The sequence below is a fragment of the Raphanus sativus genome, chromosome 2 (genome assembly GCF_000801105.2).
Source record: "Raphanus sativus cultivar WK10039 chromosome 2, ASM80110v3, whole genome shotgun sequence".
Lineage (NCBI taxonomy): Eukaryota > Viridiplantae > Streptophyta > Magnoliopsida > Brassicales > Brassicaceae > Raphanus > Raphanus sativus.
Genome location: NC_079512.1, coordinates 16,560,101 through 16,572,491, shown reverse-complemented (window position 1 = coordinate 16,572,491; position 12,391 = coordinate 16,560,101). Strand labels below are relative to the sequence as shown.

The following is a 12,391-nucleotide window of genomic DNA, read 5'->3' as shown; positions in this document are numbered from 1 at the left end:
TGTACCCACGGCTTATGAAAAGTACTAAGACAAAGGCTGGTAACTGAAAAAATATTGCATTAAGACAAAGGCTTACCAAAAAGGGTCTTTAAACACAGGCTGTGAACGAAAAATTCTTGATCACACTTGTACCCTCAGCTTTGCGAGAAAATCTACAGACAAAGACAGTGAGTGAACACCTCGTCAATATGTCAACTGTGATTGAAAAACGTCTGTACCCACGGCTAGACAAAGACTGGGTTGAAATGTGTTCAGTTATACATTAGTACTTACGGCTTAGAAAAGACCAACGGCTTACAAAAAAAAAGTTGTAGACAAAGGCTATATGATCGTCCCAATGGCTCTAAAAAAAACTATTGGTTGTTTAGAAAAACAACCATCTGCTTACAAAATGTCTTTAGACAGAAAATGACTATGCCTAAGGCTAATGAGATAGTTGGAAGGATTCACTAAGACAGACTATGAGTTGGTTTTGGAGATAACGATCCAAGTTATGAAAAATAATTGGAAATCTTGCTACCCACGGTTTGAGATAAGTCTTCAGACAAAGACTCTAAATCTAAACCACATCCATTACTTACCTACAGCTCTAATATGCAAAAGGTGTTTAAGGATGACAAAACTTAGTACTAACGGCTTTTTTAAACAAGTCTTTAGACAGAGACACTGATTGTAAACGTATCTAGTACCCACGGCTTGCAAAAATGAAGTCTTTACACTGATTTAAGATGTATTCGTTACATTAGTATATAGTACCCACGGCTTAACAAAGAGTCATCAGACAAGGACTGAATCTATAGAAGATTCATTGCTTACTACCCACGGCTTGCAAAAATGAAGTCTTTACACTGATTTAAAATGTATTCGTTACATTAGTATATAGTACCCATGGCTTAACAAAGAGTCATCAGACAAGGACTGAATCTATAGAAGATTCATTGCTTACTACCCACGGCTTAACAAAGAGTCATCAGACAAAGACTGCTTAACTACCCACCCCCGACTTAGAATTTTTTTTTTCAGACATCTGCCATGTTGCTTTTCCAGTACCCACGGCTTGGAAACTTTACTGCTCAGAAAACGTCTAAAGGCAAAGACTATGAGCTGAAAAAACCTTTTGTACTTTATAGTAACCAACGGCTTATATAAAGGTTGGATACATTAAGTACCCACGGCTTATAATGAAAATTTTAGACAGAGACATATTCATTGTATTAATAGTACCTACGGCTTTACTACGTGCGGCTTATGAAGTCTAGACAACTACAAAGCAATGACTTTGTGAAGAGTCTCCAGAAAAAGACTGAATACCCATGGCTTATGAAGAATCCTTAGACAATATTGATTTACCCATGACCAGCGGCTTAAAGAAGTCTTGAGACAGAGACTTATGTACCGGAAACTAATTCTTCACATTAACGACCTGAAAAAGACTATGAATCAAAAACAGACTCCTTACTAAACGACATAGCATTTAGAAAAAGACTGCGCATCAGTTTTTGGCTTTGTTGCATGGGTTACATAACCAGTGGTTCAAAACCAAGTCTTTACGATAGAGACTGTAAACCAAATTGCCAAATCTAAGACACAATGAACAAAAACTAACATTATTCCTTATTTTTACCATTTGCAGCTAAGCTCAGAAGCTAGAAAGCTACTAGTCGAGTCTTATGTTGCTCTATGCAGAGGTGACACACAGCTAGGAGGGAAACTGGTGATTATCCGTAACCATTCTTTTGTTTCTTTCTTTTTACTACAAGTTATCAATTTTCTTTCTCTCTGAACTTTGTTTTTTTTTCAGGTGAAACCGATTCATATTCTTTTAGCTGTCAGACTTCTTCAGTTATCAAAAGGTAACTTTTCAGACCTCTTTTTCTTTACTCATCTCTTGATTTCTCCCAAAATCTCAATCACATATTCATTTCTCTTATCTAGTGTTAAGTCAGGGGATATCGATCTTCCAGAGTATCAACATGGACGACACAGATGAAGTCGAGAATCCTGGTAATTGAGAAGAAGATCAACGGAAGGGTGCAGCCGAGCCAGCTCCTGTTACTGACTTAAGCACCGTTTATACTCTTCCTCTTACTCTGAGACACTTAAGAACCATAACAAGCATCATGGTGTATTATCAACAGATAATGGAGCAGCAGCTCGGAAGCTGGTTATTAGCGAGGAAGAATATGATAAAATCACACAGGCCTTAAGTCATTTGCCTTAGACAACACAAATAAACTGTAAGCAACTAAGCACTCCTCAGTTCTCGAGACCATTACTTTCTCTCTTCAACTCGTGATACAACTCAACTCTTATTCTTCTTTAGGTTCTGATGGAATCAGCAGAACGAGAAAAAGAAATACAGTTCGCAAGAGCAAGTCAAACTTGATCAGAGCCATTATTGAGGTGAATCCAATCCAAAACATTAACTGTAGGGATATATTCCTCTAATTTTACCACTTCAAGGGTAAAAATTCACGAGGTAACTATGAAGCATTTTGCGTCAACTAAAAAGTAAAAACTAGTTTTAATTATGATTTCCTCAGGGTCTTGTATGCGTTTCAGAAGACTCAGAGACGATTTCAAATGTATCAGATTTTCTTGACAGGTATGTGCTTTTCAATACTTGTTTGTTACTTAGTTGATACAGTTATGAAAATCACAGTAGCAGACACATACATGAAGTGAAGACTAGTTACAGGATATATCCCGAAACTTCTATAAACTAAACCCAAAACACTAATCACTAAACCCTAAAAGAAATATAAACCCTAATCCAAATATCATAAATGCACATACATAACATGAAACATTATCAAAATAGAATAGTAACAAACGAAATAGTATAGTACATATTATTCAAATTTTGAAATATTTATGATTAAATATTATTCAAATTCAACCCAAACATTTCACAAACTAAACCAAAACACTAATCATTAAACCCTAAAAAGTAATATAAACCCTAACCCATATATCAAAATAAGCAAATAGTAGATAATAATGGAGTATTATTAAAATAGAATAGTAACAAACTAAATAAAATAGTAACACACGAAATAACATATATTGTTTCAATTAAAAGACATCGATGATGGTAATTAATGGTGGTAAGTAAAGTGAAGAAGAAGTTTGTGCACGTATTAACCAGAAAAGAAGGACAATATAGTATATATTATAGTAACAATAGAGGATGTTTTTTTAGCTAGATACCTAATTATATCTTATTACATGTCTATTCAGACCAATTTCCATATTATATAAGCAGATATTAGAGAATCTCTATCAATGAAACTCTATGAACCCCTATTTTTTCATTATTTTAATATTTTTTTTTCGTTTGACTTTTTTACTAAAAAAAAAAAATTAATCGGACCAATCGCGGACCGCCACGTGTCATGGGGCCTGCGCTACAGTGACGATCCGGGTTCACGGCAATGATCCTCCAAAAGACAGGTTCACCTTCTGTATAATATTTTAATATTTTTTTTTTTCGAAAACCGTGTGAACCTCCCCATTGAACTCTCAATGGAGATGCTCTTAGAGCTTAGTTTTGTTTACTCTACCAGGTGTACATGGTAACAAAAATGTCTTCTCTGGTCAAAGGCATACACCTTTTTTGTTCTTTACCGTCTGATTGTCATTTTCATTCACAAGCCAAATAATAAAATTTATCAATGTTTGCTTATCTTTCGAAGAAAAAAAAATTGCATAGTAAGTACTCCTCCGTTTCGAATTATTTGTCGTTTTAGAAGAATTTTTTTGTTTCAAAATAAGTGTCGTTTTCGATTTTCAGTGAAAAATTTATTGACAATATTCTCTATTCTATTTTTCTATTGGTTGATATATGGATAGGTGTATTGGTAATAATGTTTTTATTTTGGAAATACATAAAATTAAATGTTTTCTTAATCTGTGTGCATAACCTTAGAACGACAAGTAATATGAAACGGATGAAGTAATAGATTACATGATACCATAAAAAAATAATTTTCCCTTAATTGATACCCGTCTTATACTTTTAAGTATAAAACCACAACTACTTGATTGATTAACTAGATTTTGATTCGGGCTTTTAAAACGCAGAATCATTTCGATTGTTAAAATTTATATTTAAAAATATTTATATATAGTTTTTAATATTGTTAGTTTAAAAAAAATTTGAATTTTACAACTATTGATTGATTTTTTTATTTAATTTGGGACAAAGAAATGAACTTATACTGAAACAATTAATTGAAAGTGGGATAAACTGGTTTCTAATGATCATTTATTATTTTAAGTTGCAATTAACATAATCTATTAATTAAAAAAATCCAACATAAGATTCCTGGCACATTCATAACTATAAACAATAACATCATAACAAAGATTTGTAAATATATGTTAACATCAGTAACGTGAACTATTTGACATATCATCATACCATCATATAAAAGAATATTGATAACTAAACGAAGAAGTTGTTTACAGAAAAAAAAAACTAAACGAAGAAGTGACCAAGTTTTCTTGTCCTGCATATAAGATTAGTATTTTATATAAGGGATGATCACGTCATTTTCAAATGCAAATCCCTTGTATGCTACGGTCCTACGGAAGATCCACCATTAAAGCTTCATGCTTACGTATTTTATATAAGGGATTGAATGCGTTCCAGGGATGGGCGAACCTTGGAGGAGAGGTGAACATAAAAAATAAGAGAGTGAATATTATGAGTGTGAGTTAAAACGATTGTAGAAGCTTATCACACAGACACATACCTTTTCATCAAGAAGCTGAAAAGGTCCACGACCATGAACTCACCCTCTTTTCACATCAAGCGCCTATAAGAAACGTAAAAGACACGTAAAAACTGAGAAACATATGGACATATATGTATATGACGCAGACACCAACAAATATCATATAATCCGTATGCAGCAGACAGATAAAGTCATCAGAGTTACCTTCTCATCCAGGAAATCAGTTCACCTCCTTTCTTGACGTTCAGGGCCTCCCAAAACCGGAGAATTCTAACCTCAGCAAGAAGCGTGTAGGAAGTAGTCATTACTGGAACCAAAGCAAGCAACAAAAAATCTCTTATTTTCAAGTAAGAGGCGTTTGGATAAATTAATTGTGCACAATATGAAAAAGGAGAGACAACGCAAGATAAGAACACATGTATTGGTCATGTTAAGAAAGTACACACGAACACTGAGCTAAATGCAATCATTACAGTGATCCTTATTCAATATACGTACCTATGGGGTGAATTCAAAACGTAGCGGTAGCTATTAAGTTCAGAGAATGTGACAGATTCAAGTTTCTTAACACTACCATACTTGGAAGATATACCAGAAGAACCACTCGCTGCTCTACAGAGCCTGCAGTTGGTATGTTTAATGTGGGAATTAATGTCGTAGTATTGTGAATGGCTTGGCTGTCAAGAAAAAAGTAGAACTGTGTTCCTAAACCAAGGTAGTATAATGGAAGTGGATTTATTGAAAGATGAATTCTAAATACATACCGAGAAAATCTAAGTTGGTGTTAGCGAGAGCCATTAGCTGTTCATACTTGCAAAACCTGATTTTTTTTCGCTGGGATGCCAGCCGTCGGGTCGACAACCTCGACAAAGCTAGTATGCTCGTTAGTTAAATCGAATATAGACAGGAGAGGCGCACAGTTTGGAGTGGTTATAGCTTCTAGCAGCATAGAAAACACTAAGCTCGTAGACAGCGCCTTCACTCAGTAGATTTTTAAAAGTGCAGAGCCGATGTGCGATGATGGTACCTTGTATCAACATTGACTACAAATGAAAACAGTGGATATTCCGGGCAGATCAAATCAGGTGTTCCTTAAATCAAGTTTTTGTAAAATCTTATATGATTCAGTACCTTCTCGTCAAGTAAATACAATGTCCACCCCCAACCAGCTCGCCTCCTTTCTTCAGAGTGTGCGACTCCCAGAATCAAAGTTGACGTGTCACCATTGCGTCCTTAAAACCACCAGTCTTCAAGTCGGAAAGGTACAATTGGGAAATCTCCATTATTGTTAGCTTCAGTTTGGGGAGAAATCGAACCGCCATCAAAAAGATAATTGGAACCGAGATTTAAACTGAGAATTATATTGAAGCGGAGATAAGAGTAAGAAGCTATGAAGTTGGATCTTAGGCGTTACGGGGGAAGCTTTTAGGAGAAGAGTAGTGAAAGGATTGGCCAGATATCAAAAAAAAGAAAAAAAAAAGAAGGGTCCTGGGGTTTCTGGTTGTTCATCAACAAACGACATAACTCTGGCACATTACTTGACCGTTGTTAGGGTTTCGTTTTCTGAATCCAGACGGGTGAAGTAGGAAATAGAAGACCTTATGACGATGGACCATAACAAATCAATCCAAAAGGAACATCCCTTGCTGGACCATAAGTTAGGAACCCAGAACATAAAATTTGGAATACGGGCGACATGGAGGGTTGAGCATCTAGAAAAATCAACTTTATTATATAAGATTCCATGAGAAACAAAGATACTGCTATACAATTACAACCAGTCTTTGCTCAATGGATACAAAATACCCATGCTTTAGCACCTGGTGTAACAGCTCCTGGTGAAACAGCGAGCACCAGTTTGACACGATGCCACGTGGCAGAAGAAACCCCTATCTCCCAGGGTGACGTGGAAGGATGAACATCTAGAGAAGTCAACTTTATTATATAAGATAAGATAATGCATTTTCATATTCAACAACTTTTTATGTATCTTCTTAATTTTTTTTTCAATCTTGTCTTTTAACATTTTACTAGAGTTTGACCCGCGCGTGGACGCGCGGGTGTTTGTTTTCAGTAATTATATATATATTTTAAAAACAAAAAAATTTATTGATTTCAATTATACAATGTTAGTGTATTGTTTAAAATATATATTTCGTTATGTAGTCTTTATAGTCTGGAAATAGATTTTTTTTTATGTGGTTGGATCAGTTATATAGTTATACGGTATCAATATTTTATATATGAGAATATGTAATAAAAATACTTCAACTAAATTTCGTTAAACTTTTTAAAATCCAAAACATTTTTATATCCAGTTTAATATCCAACCAAATTTTTTTGCTCATTTTAATATACAAATTGATAAAAACTATACCTATTTTAATATCCAAACTTTGTTTCTTTTAATCAAAAATAAAAATAAGTTTCAAACGAATTTTGAAAATCTCTAAAATTTACAAAATAAAAAAAAAATCTTACTTTATTTTATGTTTGAGAAAATGAATAATATTAAGGTCACATATTTTATTTGTACTTCATTATTAAAAGCAGTGGCATTGACCGTAACATTAAGGATGAAATGATTTAATATCATCCAACTAATTACTGTTAATCATTATATAGATAAATATAAGATATGATCTAACATCATTCAATTAATTACTGTTAATCATTATATAGGAAATGAGCTTTAATGCTTTGTAGATAAGGAAGGCCACGAGATTTTGTTTCCTAGTTGAGATTTTTTTTTAGTTAAGATTTAATGACAAATTAGGTTGATTTAGGGCAGTGGCATAGACTTGTAATATTTGTGAAAACTTAAGGGTTAATTCTAATTAGTACTTCAATTTTAATAGATTAGACTAGATCTTGACCCGTGCGACCGCACGGATATTAATCTTTAGTTTTAGTTTTTATTTATTTATACTAAATAGTATATTTGTAATATTTGATCGTTTTATATTGACTAAGGTAGGGGTGGATATTTGGGTATCCACTCGAATTCGATTAAAATTTATTCGGATTTGAGTTTTTTGAGTTTAAAGATTCTAACTCTATTCGAGTATTTATAACCTTTGGTTCCGGTTTGATTCAGATCTTTGCGGATTTGATAACCCGTTTAAACTATTTTTAAAATTTCAAAATTTATATATCTTTAAATTTCTCTAAATCTTAAGCCAAAGTACCTAAATTAAAAATTTAAAATAGATTTAACTTGAATATTTGGATGAAGAATAAATATATATTTTAAATATTTTTGATGTTTTGATTATTGTTTATCTACTTTAAATGTTAACTTTTGATTATTTTTTATATTTCAAATATTTTAAACAACTTAAAATAGCTTATATGTTAGATATTAATTCGAAAAATAGCTAACATATTGAAGTATATAAATATGATTTAAATATATTCGAATATCCAAAATATTTCGTTCGGATAAGGTTTGGTTATGGTTCTCTAGATACCAAGTTTGGATATTATCTAGTTTCGGTTCAAATTTGCTAATATTTTTTCGTTCAGATTTTTAAATGAAAAGTTGATATTATAATTTTCAGAATTGTTTGTCTAATAAAAACATATTTTTTTTTTGAATTTAACATTGATTTAATGGAGAAGTTAATGAAGTGTATTAAATTCAAATTTAATTTTGGAAAACACATTAATCTAAGTGGAAAAGACAAAACATTAAAATAGAAAGTATCATTTAATTGTGTATTTATTTTAAATATAATTTTGAAAAACACATTAATCTAAGTGGAAAAGACATCATTAAAATAGGAAATATTATTTAATGTCAGTGGCATACTATTGTAATTAAAAGTAAAAACTAAGAGGTATTTTATATGGGTACTTCTCTTTTAATAATATAGATATGTGTTATTAAATATTTACTATTTTTGAACACTTTTCGTTGCCAAAGAATTCCTTCTATATCCGCGTAAATTTCTTTCTCTCTTTCACTTTTTTTTTCTCTTTCACTTATTTTGAGTGTGATTGAAAAGCACAATAGGCGATAAATAATCAGAGTAAAAGGTATTTCAGCCCAATTACTCCACTTTTTGTCCAATAAGGTAAAATTCGTTTTCTTTCATTCACGCCAGAAGAGAGTAAAAGTAGAGTAATTTATGAGAAGGTTACACTAAAGGACACATTATGTTTTTCCCTTTCACATACAGACACATTGTGAATTTAAGGCACTTTCTATGTACTGTTGGTGTTTGATGAGACGAAAATATCCCTGTTTTATTTTGAGGAAGCAACTAAAGTGTAACCTAGTTAAAATATTTAGTTCTCGTTTACATTTATGGAGTGACTAAATCTGAACCATTTATTTGTGTGTGATTAAATCTGAGCCATTTAATTTTTTAAGAAATGAATCGATTGAATAATAAATGAATGCTGTAAATGATCATAAGTTATCCTTTTGTCCATGCTAATCTTTTACTTTCTTTTTATTAAAAATCAAATTTCTACCCCACATATTTTGTGTTGGCCTTTCTTTCATTTACATGAATAGAAACATATAAATATCTTTATAAATTAAAATATGATATTTTTTTCTTTTTATTTTGATATCCATATGTATATATAAAATTTTTGTTTTTATAAATCTAAATTTCATGGACATATTAATAAATGGTGAAATGTGGATGGTGAATTATGGATGAGAATTAGAAGAATAACAACTTTGATACATGAGATTTGTGGACAACCATTTTGTGGACAAGATCGCTAGTAGTAAACACGAAATTTGTGGACATCCATTTTGTGGATAGCAAATTTATGGACAAAAAATTCGTTGATAAAATACTGATGGATATGAAAGCATGGATAATAAGTAGGATTTCTAACCGAACCTTGTATGTCTTTCGCCAGAAGTTGTTACAAATTTGGAATGTGGCTCTAAAAATGATTAAAGATGAGTATCTAGATCTATAGTGTTTGGTAAAAGAGAATGAGTGGATGTATCTCTTGTGGATAGGTTCTTGGTGTATAGGTTCATGTACATGGTGGATAAGTGTTTATGGACAACCTTCACCCAGGTATTCACCACCATCAAAGCCGTCACTTCCGTATCCACCACATCCATATCCATAACCACTAAAACCTCCACTCCAGTGTCCACCACCATCTCAGCCTCCGTATCCTTCACACCACCACCTCAGCCTCCGTATCCACCACTTCCGTATCCATGACCACTATAACCTCCACTCCGGTATCCACCACCTTAGTCTCCATATCCACCGTTTCCGTATCCATGACCACCACAACCTCTACTCCGGTATCCACCACCACTTCTATCATGGCTTTCACCTCCATATCTCCCACCCTCACGTCTTTCACCTCTTCATCTCGAGTAACCATCACCTTTATATCCACTGTCTCCGTATATCCACTTCTATATCAACAAAACAGGATGCATCAAAGAAAAAAAATCTATATGCCAATCTATACGAACCGAACCATTATGTCATAATTAAATTTATATGCCACTGAAATTAATTAGTTTTAAATAAATGAATTATGCCTACATCGCCAGACTACAAGAATCAGAGTAAAAAACATGTAACCTTGCTTCAAAACTGATGCATAAAAGAAAGAAAAAAAGACAAAAAATCACAATCAGATGAATAAACAAAGGGGAAAAACTGGTACTTGACAAAAAAAATACCCAGAAGAAAAACAAAGAGCAATCCTCACCGCTATCTCCACACCACGGCTTCCACAAGGCGTGTCTTCCCTTGCTTCCACTCCCGCTTATACACATGTGTCGGAGAAGGACCAACCGAACTTGATTGCTTTTGCCAGTAACGACGGCGCAGAAGAAGAAAATCGAGAAAAAGCTAAGGATACAAAGATGCTTTCAGCCTGAGATTGAAAACCTTCATCGATGGATCCCATCAAAATCTATTTGGAGAGCAATCTGATTATCAATGTCTCTGTAGTTAGCATCAATCCCTAATTAAAGAAACTCATTGATCCTTTTAATGATTACTTCAAACAAATACATGAGTCTTCGTTTTCCAATACCTTTTCTTTTGAGAGAGTCGACGGCTTCGTAATTTTATTCGAAGAACTTTTAAAATGATGGAAAGAAAGATTCATCAAAGTGAAAGTCCAAAATTAATTAACTTTTTTGGGTTTGGGTGATCATCTCTCTGGTACAGAAAAAAAGAGAAATAAGATAAATATTTAATACAGAGAAAAGACAACAAATTTTGATTTCTTTAGTTAAAGGACAAAAGAGACATTGCACACATCAAATGTGTGTCTTCAGAAGAAAGTGTTCTTTTGTGAAATTGGAAACTGAAAAAGTGTCTATCAATGTAATTTTCTCGTAATTTATTACTCTTACATTTGTCAGAGGAAAACTTAACGCTGAGTTTCGCTTTTTCTTTTCCTCCATATTCCACCTTTATTTTTTCCACCTTTTTCCACCTTTAAATACCAATCACACCCTTTAAATCCAATGAGTAACAAAAAATTCAAAATCAAAACATTAAATACTTATCTTAAAATCATTTATTGTCATCACATTTTCTTATCTACATTTTTTATTTGAACACTTTCAATTGTTAAGTTCATAAGTTCTTATCGTGTCTCTTAATATCCTGCTAACAGAAATAATTTCATCCAAAGATTAACATAAAACACATCGTCAATAAACCAAAATATCCTAATTTTCATGTTCTTCCCCCAAAACCTATGTGATTCCTCCTCTAATCTTTTGATCTTTCGTGACTATGCTTGGTACAATACTCCATTGCCGATGTTGATTCCCTTTGTTCATCTTCTGTTGTAAAACTTCACATCTCAAAAAGTTGTTTTTGTTTTTTTGTTTTTGTTATTTCCATACTGAATTTTTCAGAAAAAGCGTTCTAACTATGTGACATTTAAGACTATTTTGTCTTGTGGTTTATTGTTTCTAATTGAAGGATGTGAGACAATACTAACTTACTCCAATGTGGTCGTCAATATTCCAAACTGAAACAAGTAAAAATAAAACAGCATTCTATATTATTAATTTTTTTTATTTTTCTATATTAGGTTTGATAATACTTTTTTACAGATTTATGTTATTTTGAGCAATGAGGATCATGCAATATGAATATTGAGTTTTATCAAGAGGACACATATGTAACAATTGTTAGAGAAAAAACCCTGTAAAATGCTATCACATGCCTAATTTGAAAAGAAAAGTTGGTTGTGGGCCAGTGGATTTTGTCCTTTAGGAAAACATAAACATCTTTCCAAATCACCACAAAAGGGATTGTAAGAATATATACAATAAACATGTTGAATAAATATTTAACTGTTGAATAATCACAACTAGATTAGGACCCGCCCTAAAGGGCGGAAATTGATTTGTCAAATTTCAATTAATAATATATGGTATATATAATATGTGTATATAATATTATATATATTTTGTGTAACATTTATATATATATACATATTAGATATATATATAATATTTTATTAAATATATATAGAATTTAATAGTGTTATAATTTGTGTTGTACTTGTTATTAGTTTGTATTTAATCTTCTTTCATTTTTAGTATAATAATTTGCCTTGTCACACCTTTTACCTTTTAATTTATACACATAGTTATGCCCTTTTTCAAAAAAAAACTTATACACATA

At 32.3% G+C, this 12,391-nt stretch overlaps 3 long non-coding RNA genes across 5 annotated transcripts; 1 reads left to right on the top strand and 2 right to left on the bottom strand.

Annotated features, from left to right (window-relative positions):
• Positions 1-1,474: 1,474 nt before the first annotated feature.
• On the top strand, positions 1,475-2,660 carry LOC108841694 (uncharacterized). 2 transcript variants are annotated; one of them, XR_008942464.1, is made up of 5 exons: positions 1,475-1,714; positions 1,802-1,853; positions 1,936-2,237; positions 2,324-2,403; positions 2,544-2,660. It is a non-coding gene; the product is annotated as an uncharacterized LOC108841694 (long non-coding RNA). The 2 variants fall into 2 exon arrangements; XR_008942463.1 differs by lacking the exon at positions 2,544-2,660 and having other exon boundaries at positions 2,324-2,534.
• A 1,798-nt stretch (positions 2,661-4,458) lies between these two features.
• Positions 4,459-6,567, bottom strand: LOC108840083 (uncharacterized). 2 transcript variants are annotated; one of them, XR_001947820.2, is made up of 6 exons: positions 5,871-6,566; positions 5,504-5,782; positions 5,238-5,416; positions 4,944-5,046; positions 4,758-4,820; positions 4,460-4,666 (listed from the first exon to the last, which is right to left on the bottom strand). It is a non-coding gene; the product is annotated as an uncharacterized LOC108840083 (long non-coding RNA). The 2 variants fall into 2 exon arrangements; XR_001947819.2 differs by having other exon boundaries at positions 4,459-4,666; positions 4,944-5,416; positions 5,871-6,567.
• A 2,953-nt stretch (positions 6,568-9,520) lies between these two features.
• Positions 9,521-10,914, bottom strand: LOC130500058 (uncharacterized). The gene is made up of 3 exons (XR_008938858.1): positions 10,776-10,914; positions 10,446-10,668; positions 9,521-10,143 (listed from the first exon to the last, which is right to left on the bottom strand). It is a non-coding gene; the product is annotated as an uncharacterized LOC130500058 (long non-coding RNA).
• Between the last annotated feature and the right edge of the window lie 1,477 nt (positions 10,915-12,391).